Source organism: Ruditapes philippinarum, unplaced genomic scaffold (assembly GCF_026571515.1).
Source record: "Ruditapes philippinarum isolate M1 unplaced genomic scaffold, ASM2657151v2 ctg480_1_1_1_1, whole genome shotgun sequence".
Classification (NCBI taxonomy): Eukaryota; Metazoa; Mollusca; class Bivalvia; order Venerida; family Veneridae; genus Ruditapes; species Ruditapes philippinarum.
The window spans coordinates 56,911-68,031 of NW_026861772.1; the positions used below are offsets into that span (position 1 = coordinate 56,911).

General features: G+C 29.3%; 1 long non-coding RNA gene across 1 annotated transcript; it reads left to right on the plus strand.

Annotated features, from left to right (window-relative positions):
- The first annotated feature begins 390 nt into the window (after nucleotides 1–390).
- On the plus strand, nucleotides 391–5,368 carry LOC132716783 (uncharacterized). The gene is made up of 2 exons (XR_009623868.1): nucleotides 391–866; nucleotides 5,296–5,368. It is a non-coding gene; the product is annotated as an uncharacterized LOC132716783 (long non-coding RNA).
- The last annotated feature ends 5,753 nt before the right edge of the window (nucleotides 5,369–11,121 follow it).

The following is an 11,121-nucleotide window of genomic DNA, read 5'->3' on the forward strand; positions in this document are numbered from 1 at the left end:
CTTGCAAAATATACAATGATTAATGACAAACAATAAGAAGGTAATTCGTAATGACAAAGCGACTCTTTGAAGTCTCTCTGCGCTATAAAAACATTATTCTGTAACACTTTTTTCGTTTTTGTCCCTGTAATATTGGGATTCTTAGGCATAATGAGATTTTTGAGGCATTTTTTTCTTTTTGTTCATTATATGTTGCAGAATAATACGAAATTAGCACATCATAATTAGACATTACTATTAACAAAGACATATTTCTTTTTACTTTAAATATCTTATGTAAAGTCCTTTGAGAAATTTAACATCTCAGTAACAAATATTATTATAAGATCAGAGCATCGTATTGTTTGTATTGTTTTCTAATTGTCATACTTAACCTTGTGGTAATATGTACAGTTATTTGTACTTCAAAATGAACTATTCTTAGATATATTTTACAACGTCTAGCACTTTTTCTTGTTGTAGCATCTCCAATAAAAGGAGAAGTCATATTTAGAGAAGCACAGAATTGAATATTCTAGTATGATGTCATAGTTATATACGTGGTAGACAGGCATAATACCACAGTTGGAAGAAAAGATCGATCTGCACAGTGGATAGATAGTGTAAAATAGTTATAAAATGTTTTTTGGCGCCCGATTCTTACTGTTGTAATTGTGGAATAATGCTGAACTTATTCTGAAAAAAAGAAAGAAAATATTATCAAATTGCCAATAAATGTGATAAAAGTCGTTTCTTTTTTAAAGGTATTTTAAAGAAATATTCAGGATGCATCTTAAGTTGAAACCATTTGGATACTAAGACTTTGATACTTGGATTAATATCTCGAAAACTGTTCATTTGAAATGGAAAATAATAATATTTGCATAGTAAGTATGTAACAAAATTCATTTGTACTTTGATTTCAAGTTTTATATATTGAAGATACAATATGTACTTTAAAGTTTTATGACTATGCATCTTAAACATTTATATTACATTTAAACAGGGGAGCTAAAAGATATATTTCCTTAATTGTATATTAAATTAAATTTACATTTCTGTTTCATATACATTTAAAACAAACCCCGAATTTTCATAATGTATTTTGAATAATTTGTTATTTTATAGATTTTTTTACTGAAACATGAATGTGCCAGCAAATGTTTCTGGTCCTTACGGAAATAAGTGTGATTTTCTTAATGAATTTCTTTTTCGTTTTTTGTCACTACATGGAAATTAATTGTTTAATATCATAGTTTGCTTGAAGGTAAAAAGTTCCATTAAATCTGATTCAAGAATGAATTTCAATGTTTTAAATTTAATAGTTACAAAAACAAAAACTTAGGAAATGATATTATATTCTTGCAAAAGATTTCTTTCAAGTAACATTGCCGAAGTTACACGAATATTTGCAAATCATATTATTCCAACAAAAGCTGAGCTGCATTAGAATGTTTGATGCAAAATATATATCATCTGAAACAATAGAAAAAAGCTTAAAATATCAATAAAACAAAAGAAAAAGTGGTATCCATTTAACATCCAAAGATGCAAATTTAGAATATTGCAGGCCCAGTTTGATTGAGCATTTTCATAAATGTACTTGTAAATTCATGCAACCTGCAAACGTTCACGCTCCTAGTGCATGTTTCAGCAGTATTCAACATTTATATATGACAATGGTGAAATTTCAATTTCAATTTAGAATATCCCCAATGGATGACAATTTATCAGTCTTTACTTTAAGTAATTAAAAATATAAATCATATAAATATTGTGTTTGTTTATTTTACAACCATGCAACTGGGCATATATTTATTATAATCTTCATCCCACGCAATAGATACTGGTCTTTAGGGACAGCATTCTGTAGATGATATAGTTTCACTAATTTTCGATCATTAAACCTAATAATCGTGCAAATGAAAATGAGACAAGTCATTCTGAAATATGTGAAAATGCTTACGAAATATATAAATAACTAATAATTTGTTGACATCTCATTAAGAAATGAGATATCACATGACCTGAATCTTATTTAATAAAACAATATTTGAGGCAATGTCAATTGTGTATAAGTAAAACGATTCATTCAGGGGATGTATTACAATAGAACACCATTCATTGAGAATAGGCATGGCATTATTGACGAAAAATATATCACAATCACTAATAATTTCTTTTTCAATATTTTCAACATTTTCCCAGGATCATTTCCATTTTTTATGAATCCATGTCAAAGATAATAACATTTTAACATACGAATATAATTAAAAATCAGATCTTTTTTTATGAATTATAACTTTTATCGATAATGCATTATTTTCTCAGAAATTAAATTCTCCAGATGAATACGTAATTATTATAATAAAGTAAACAAATAAAAAAAGAAGATAACAATTTACCGTTGAAGCAATATAAATCAAAATGTATACTTTTTATTTGTTCATATTTTTTATAGCAAGTTTATCTTTACCCAGTTTATTCCATTTATCTATCTTCACCTTGTGCTATATTTAATAACAGGTCTCCTGGGGGCAGTATATTGTGTGTGATATTGTGTAAGCTTCGTTTCAGTTGTTGAAATCTCAATAACTCATCTGGAAAACCTGTTGTCATCTTCTTTGTCTGGCATGGATTGTATATCTGAACAAATATAGACATTGACTCGTGTTCTCTTGGCGTAACTTGATGATACAGCCATTGTAATGTAATCATCTCTAATAAATGTAAATCGATGCTAATGTAGTTGTAGTTATCATTCTTCATATTTTCAATGATACCAGTTAGTGTATCGATTTATATATATATAATATCATCCCATGACGGTTTAAATTTGTATTGCAGACATAAAAGCTATATAAGGAAGTTAAATTATGGTTCGTTTTAAAGAATAAAATCCAAAACGTAGAGGAAGAAAAGGAAAATGAAAATTATACAATCTCTGATGGGATAACAATTTTAAACGTAACATATTAAATAAAAAAGGATATGTTAAGATATTTCAATTTGCACTTATATACAAGAAGTGTATTACAATTAGGCGACTTTGCAAATCTACGTGAATGGACCTACCTAATATGACATTCATTGAGTCCACGACTGAACGCCGTTTGTCTAAGTCACATCGGATTTTTGTTAATTCCGTCGTAACTCACAATTTCTGATATGTACATGTACTTGTAGGGGAATTTAAGAAAAAATGCAAAGGTATAAAAGTCTCGGGTTTGAACAAAATGGAGATCCCTTCAGGAATGCAGCAACGAATTCTTGTTAAATTTACACGAATATAACTGTCCGCCTTTTTGTATTTTGGTTAAATACTTTTCAATACACTTTAGAATATATACTTTAGAATATAAAGACATTTATTTGTATACTTTTGTTGCATAGATCACGGACAGTATAACGCATTGGCGTTCATGGTGAACAAATAATTCGTCTGCCGGTATAAGCGATCTCCAAGATCTTGCAATGCAATGAAAGCCAACCACAGAATCAAATTATAGATTGTCAGAAAAAAAAAATCCATCATTTTGCAGAAAGGCTGTAAAATAATGTTCTATGTTATTTGTAGCAACAAATATTCAAATGGTCTTAATAAAACCAAGTGTTCGATTTTAATCCAATTGTTCTTATTTTCATTGCTCCCGAGTTATCTTCTTTTTCCAGATTGTTTACACCCACAACAATAGCATGCTGTATAGCAGCTGTAAAATTACATCATGTTTCATCTCCGTGTTGTTTTATTTATATGGTCTTTGAGGTTTTTTGTTCAAATATTGTATAAGTTGGGGTTGAATACATCTTAAGCTGATGCTAGGGGCATGATTATATTGCACATTTCATTATATATTTCTCATGAGCAGAGTCAATCAAACCAAATTTGCAAGTTGTAACTATTTCTGTTTTTCGTTTTCAATGCTTTCAAGGGATGACTCATTTCAAAAAGTTTTTATAAACAAATGGTCAAATTAAGAAATTAAAAAGCTAATCGACTGGATTGAAAAGTGAAGTATCTGGTGAAGTTTATAGGTACAAAATAAACAGATCGGTTTATTTTAAACCCCAAGCCTGTTTAAAGCAATTATACTGACCTTTGCAAATATGTTGATACCATATCAGACACCAAATTCTTTAGAGTCTCTTAGATACAAAGCTAATTGAGGTCACTCATTATTTTAATTTCAATTTTGATGGAATTGTGTAACATAACAGGATTAAGCATATTACATTTGTAACACACGACAATGCTCTGAGCATGCAAAGTGTAAAAGTAAATTTAGAATATTACTTAAACAATAGTAACAACAAGATCCGTATATTTAACTTTATCATACATACAATATTGTTTTACTTCTCGTATATTTTGTACAATCATGTTGTTGGTAGACATTATTAAAATCAATATTTTGGTAATTTAATTTTCTTCCAATGCTTCATATTGTCAGTTGCCCGGCACAGAGTCAATGTAAATCAAACATATGTATGTGAATCTTCAATATCAGTATTTATTTTACTGAGAGCTTTCAAATGAATACCTTGTTTAATGTCATGCTTTCGTATTTGTATTTATTCTTTTCGATTTGTTTCTTGTTCGAATGCTAAATGCAAAAGATAATATAGATATTTTAATAGTATTAATTCATTTTCTATTTGTTACTTTAATTTTGATTCGTTTCCTATTCACTTCTTAAATTCTTATGACAGTAGTATTAGCTCGTAACTATTTATTTTAGAGCGAGCCTATTAAATTATCTTCTGAAAATTTACTTTTCAAACAATATTGATTTATGTAATTTCATGATATTGTTAAATGTTTTACGGGGGACATGAAAAATAATGAGCCACTTCGTGAAGAGTTCGCCAGTATGTCTGCTAGATGCTATTTTTTTTTTGCATCTTTTAAATAAATATATGTTCATCAATATCTTATAACTAGCCTTACAAAATATTTTCATCTCTATACACAGAAGGAATCCATATAGGCTAAGAAACACTGCTCTTCTGTTTATATTTCGTTTAAAAAATATTGCATTAAGTATGTTTTTTTTAGATTTTTATACCTTGTCTTTTGCTCATATTTAAATGGTATCCTTTTATTTGAATTTCAGGAATATATGTATGTAATGAAATTGAGCACTGGAACAATTATAAACATTGAAACTCTATTTTAAATGAAATTTGACAATTAAAAACATGTGTTCGTTACATGTTTGCACGAAAGCTAAAAACAGAAACAAACCAACTTATGATATTCTTTAACCTGATGCTTTTATTAAGTACATGTTTATCATAATATTATTATATTTCCAGGTGAATAACAGAAATACACCTTTTCTAAAGCGGTTGGAATTTGAAAACAACTAATCGAAAATTCCTTATGTTGTACTTTAAATGAAACAATTGAAATGCGGAAATATGTAAAAGAAAATATGTTGGACCTGTCTGAAAGGTAATATAGGAAAGGAAGTTAAACGACCAACGAAAAATTGTGATTACGCGTGATATTAACGTGTTATAAAAAGTAGTACGACAAAATGAGTGGCAATGGAAGAAACACAGATTGTAGACCAAATATTATCAAATATCCGAAGTACAAATCTGAAAAGCATACTAAAAAGACAACGTTTTCACCAGAAACCGAGACCATGGAAAAACAAAAGCCAAATGTACAGCAATACACTACTTACGTTCCTGATACGAATCTGCCGCTTGCTTGCCTTGTTTGTTTATGCTTTAATCTTCCATTAGGTGTTGTTGCAATGTACTTATCACTTTCGGCCGCTGGACTTTACAGAGATGGTAATGTGGAACAAGGTAAAAGGAGGGCTAACCTGTCTGTGTTATTGAGTTTGCTAAGTATTGTGACAACTGTTCTTATTGTGATGGCCATTGTTCTATGGATTGCTGTAGATGACCAGAAGGAAAGAGAACTGAAGGAATTACAAACTTAGTTTTTATGCAATGCAGTTTAGCAGGTTCAATCATTCGGAGTATTTATCTGTTCTATGCAAATACGAAATTAGAGTTTATAGATACGCTTTGTCCTTATCGAACAAATAATTTGTCTAGCCGAAAATGTGTCCTTCGCATAACAATCAAAGTTGATGACGCTTTTGCAAAGAAAGTGCCAAAGATATTACAATCATTATCATTGTTATCACATCACCCTGTATGTTCATATTAGCTCTATACACGCATATTGCATATTTGTATAGACAGATATACAAGGACGTATTGGTTTCTTTGTCTGAAATATTTTTTTATCATGTAGTAAATGGTATGATTAATAAAATAAAACATATCGTGAAAATTTAAGAAAATGTACGCTAGATTTTCTGGATAATTGTAAAATAAAATATGTGTATGTTAATGAAATTCATATTATGTTTCCAGTTCAGAATCCAACATATTATGTTTCCAGTTCAGAATCCATGATTAAAAACTTTTATATAAATTGACCACGGTTTAAATCCATTAACATATATATCGATGTATCTGATTGGCTCGAATGCGCTGACGACTAAAGACGCGTAAACCAAATGTTTATATCACGGAGTGATATTCTATGTAGAGCTAACATATACCCTATTATAGGCGTAGTATATGATACCACGATTATATACTTATTTTAGGTCAATATATTGTGTTTTTTTTCGAACACGATAAAAGTTATATCGACATCGGATTATTGTCCTCGGTCAATATAATTTTTTCATGGTGCGAATAGCTTCATATCGACCTCAAAATAAGTTCATATATAAGCAATGTTTTGCCATCACATATACTTACTTGCATGCTTGTATATTTACGTGTGGTATATTTGTAAAGTATGTTTTATATAAATAATGTGACCTACATTTTCCACGGCTTCACGATGTTAGAAAACATATCGCATTAAATGCTGTTTAAAATGTGCCTTCATGGACAATTTGTTTAGCTTTAAATGTAGAAGATAAATAGTTGGAATGTTATAGAGGTATGAATGCAAAACATGTATACATTTTATACCGAACAAAATGAGTACGTATATGTATGATGACATATATTTGTTATCATTTGCATCATTATTGAGGTAGTCTTACTTATCCTTCACATCCATTCATTTATATATCAAGTCATTTTTACTCGCAGTTTAATACAGCTTGAAAGAAACATCTTAAATTGAAGTTTTACAATATTCAAATTACTTGTTTAAGGTTTATTGATAATTTGATTTAAAAAAATAAGTGATATTTGGAATAAGTCAGGTAACAAAAGCTGTTTTTCATTATTTTTTCATTGTTACGAAAATAGTATTATTCAGTAGGTATTCATTGATTCAGAAAAGCTTGATAGATACATTTTCAAATTCATTATATGACGATATTTAATATTATTTCTAATAATTTAACAAAATAACGGTTTATTGACTTTCAGATTTTTTTTTACGAAATCATTAACTCTTTTATTGTACTTCTCGATGTCATATATACCAGTATTTAATTCGAAAAATCAAGTTGAGAGTTTATCTCACAGGCCATGATACTGTTACTAATTAATTGCAAGTTTTCTACAGTTTTATTAAATCGTAGTATTCTATTTCAATATTTTTTATGAAATATTCTACGTCTTACAAACCAGTTACTTTCCAAATCTTGTTAGAATATTAATTCAAGTAATAAATTATTGAATTTTAACCTTTGGTCTTTCATATGTGATAGATGCTGACATTTTTACTGCTGATATATGAATGTGCGGGAACATATCCATACAACCAGACATGTTTTTAATGATAAGAATATATATTAATTCATATTTACTGATACATTGATTGTATAAATATATGACACATTTTAATTGAGTTATCAATGTTTGTTAGATTTTATATTTAACCAATAGTCCGACCTACAATGTTCAGTTTGGATCATAATTTGTATCCTTTGTAGAAGAAGATTCTGAATTACATGTTACATTCGTGATATAAGCTTTTCATAATATTTAAATCATAAACATCTGGTTAAGTCTTGATCAATTTCATTTTTACCTTAAGTTATAAAATGGTTTCTTTAATTGATAAACAGCTGTGGTGGTTTATATATATAATCTCACAAATCTTGATGATTGTATTCAGCTTTCCATACAATTGTAAGATACTACGTGTCAAGTACGCTAGATGTGATTACATTTGCTACGGCGTCAAGTACAATGTCTGTAGACTTATTGAGTGTCAAACAGCTTGCAAAATAGCATTCTATAGTCACAAAGGAGGAATTTAGAATACCATGAACAGAGTTTACTGACACTTCCCGGTCATAAGTTACATGCATGATATGTTTTATCTCTTTCTCTGCTAAATCCGAAAATTTGACAGAAGGGTTTTAAATCTTTAACTGCTTTTATAAACGCTTTACTTGTAAGCTGAGCTTTCTGACTTCATATCTTAAAACTGCTAATCCTATAAAACGGACTTACTCTGAATTAACTATGAATTTGTAACAGTTTACTATATTTAGTTATTGTAAATAACAGGCTAGAATTGAGAAACTAGCTTCATAGTGCGGGACATGACTCCATCTGAGCTAGTCTGACTATAATGATGGAAGAGGCAGGTTATTTTTGCAATTGCCTTCCAAAAAGTTGATCCCAACCGTTAATAAAATGATGTTGTAAAGATGAAACCATGAGATTATTTTCAAGCTCTTGATATTAAAGAGTACAGTTTATCATGTACATCAAAATAATAATTACGTACGTATTGTTGGTAACCCATATCTAATATTGTTTAGTTGTTGATAGTTTTGGAAGAGCCTTTAATTAACCAATGGCATAACCCGAACAAGCAAAGGGCATCCATTAATTTTAGGTATTGGTAATTGTCCAGAAAGTGAAGCTAAGGTTTTCAGATAAATATTGTATGTGATATTTCTCATTTAATCATTTTATGGGTCTTTCCTATTTCACAATTCATTTTGGAACATAACAAATGTATAGTATTTAGAAATGTCAAACATTACATTTTGATGCATATCATAAAATATTGCTAATCATAAGTTATTGTTTTTATACTATGAAAATGTAAGAACATTGCATGCACCGTTAAAATTGTTGCCAAACACGTTTGTTGATTGTATTACAAGATACATATATTTCATTATATATAATAATCAGTAGACATGTATAGTGTTAGGAAAGGAATTTTAAATTCATCAAATTTGCTCAGTGTTTAAGACATGTTTGTTTCATGTTGATTAGATAGGTAGCCATATTACCATTGTAAATCATGCAAAACTGCCTTCATTGTTATATGATGATAATGTTAATCCATCGGTATTAAATTATTTTCACAATAATTTGTTGTTTTGTTATTGAATGATGGCTCCAAGTCCAAATTCGCATTATTGTCTGTACCCATAAAAATTTAAAAACATTGGTTTTCTTCAAAAACTATTTCAGTATAGCAGGGGAGTTTGTCAGGGTTCAAAACTGTTCATTAACTAGGGAAGACAGTGTGTAAAGACACTCGGTAAAGACGAAGTACGGTATTCCGAGAGTCCAGGTCAGGCTGCACATTTTTCTCACCCTGTGACATTCTTATAACAATCATTATGGTATATAGATGTAAACATTATATATAAGGTAGCAGGATATATTTGATCATTCTGCAACTTTGAGTCGATATAGATGTAGAAAAATCAAGATGCTTGCAGAACTGATGCAAGGGACTTTATACTGTTCATTGTTACAGTTTAGTTACGTTGCTTTTCAATGTAAGGTCATTTTTCACAATAAGAATAATCATTCTGGAAAAATCGGAATGACAAAATAATCTGGAATTTTGCACACAAATTATTATTGGTGTAGACTTACATAAAACAGAACAAATATTTCAAGTCCCGTCATGACAAAACACTTACCTTTAAATACAGAGTTAAACTTTCTTTACCTCGCTTTAAACAATAATAAGATATAAATATAATTTATTTCCATTGGGATTTTCGAATATCCATCAAAGTTGTACCCATGCTACTGTTAATAGTAAATTGGTTATGTTCGCAAAATGCCAAAAAGTCAATCATCTCACAGATTGAAACGCCTGCTTGTCTGCAGTGTATGCTCAAAATAACATGCTTTTTACAGATTAAATTGGAAACTAGTAAGGGAATGTTTTACTGAATTTTAACAAATATTTGACTGCTAGAAAACATCATGCCCTTGAGCTTCCTGTATCAATCACTTTTTTGAAAGCATTTGTATACGGTAAAGTTTTCAAAACGTTTCAAATGTTCCTAAATGAGGCCCTGTGAAACAAACAAAAATAATGTCGATTCAATGACGGGATCGAATATGAGACATTACTCAATATACACATGTGCATGTTATTTATCGTGCAGAATAACTTTGTTTCTTTCAACATTAAACACTGGCCAGTAAACCGTTGGCACTTAATAAAATTGTAAGCAAAGGTTGGCGAGTGCAAATGCTTATTCAATGTAATAACTTTGTTTCAACAAAAGGAGAAAGATTAGATAACCAACAAAAGTTAATACATGCCAAATAAACGTAATATGATTCAGCACTGAATAAGAACAGACAAATAGCGAAGTTACACTTGATTAATGTAGTTAAAGATTTTACAACAAGAACAACAAATTTGTCTCCAAATCATCACAATTATCATATGTAAACACAAGGTATACTGCAAACTTTGTTATAGTCTAAATCTTACGTAAATATATGTACATTCACTTCATTGCATTTCTTGATTCGGAAATTCATTGATTTTTTATATTATTTATATTTTATTTTATTTTATGTAATGATCTCAAATGCGGGAAATAATCTGGGCTAAATCTTAATGTGGCACCTTTCATAATCTCTCATGAACAGAGTGCAAGTACTACCTAATATCTTAAATTGTTAGTGTATTTGATGCATATCTCCTTCATAAAATATTTTCTGGTTAGCTTTATATCATTACCTCTTCGGTCATTGACTCGTTTGTATCTGATTCCTTCTACATTGTTGTACTTGTATAAAGATAAATTGCTAGTGGTATTTTATGGAAATATATTCTTTTACAATACAATTCAAATATTACGCGTATACTAACGCAGTTTTGTTAGGAAGATATGTTCTAATATGTCATACAACATGATG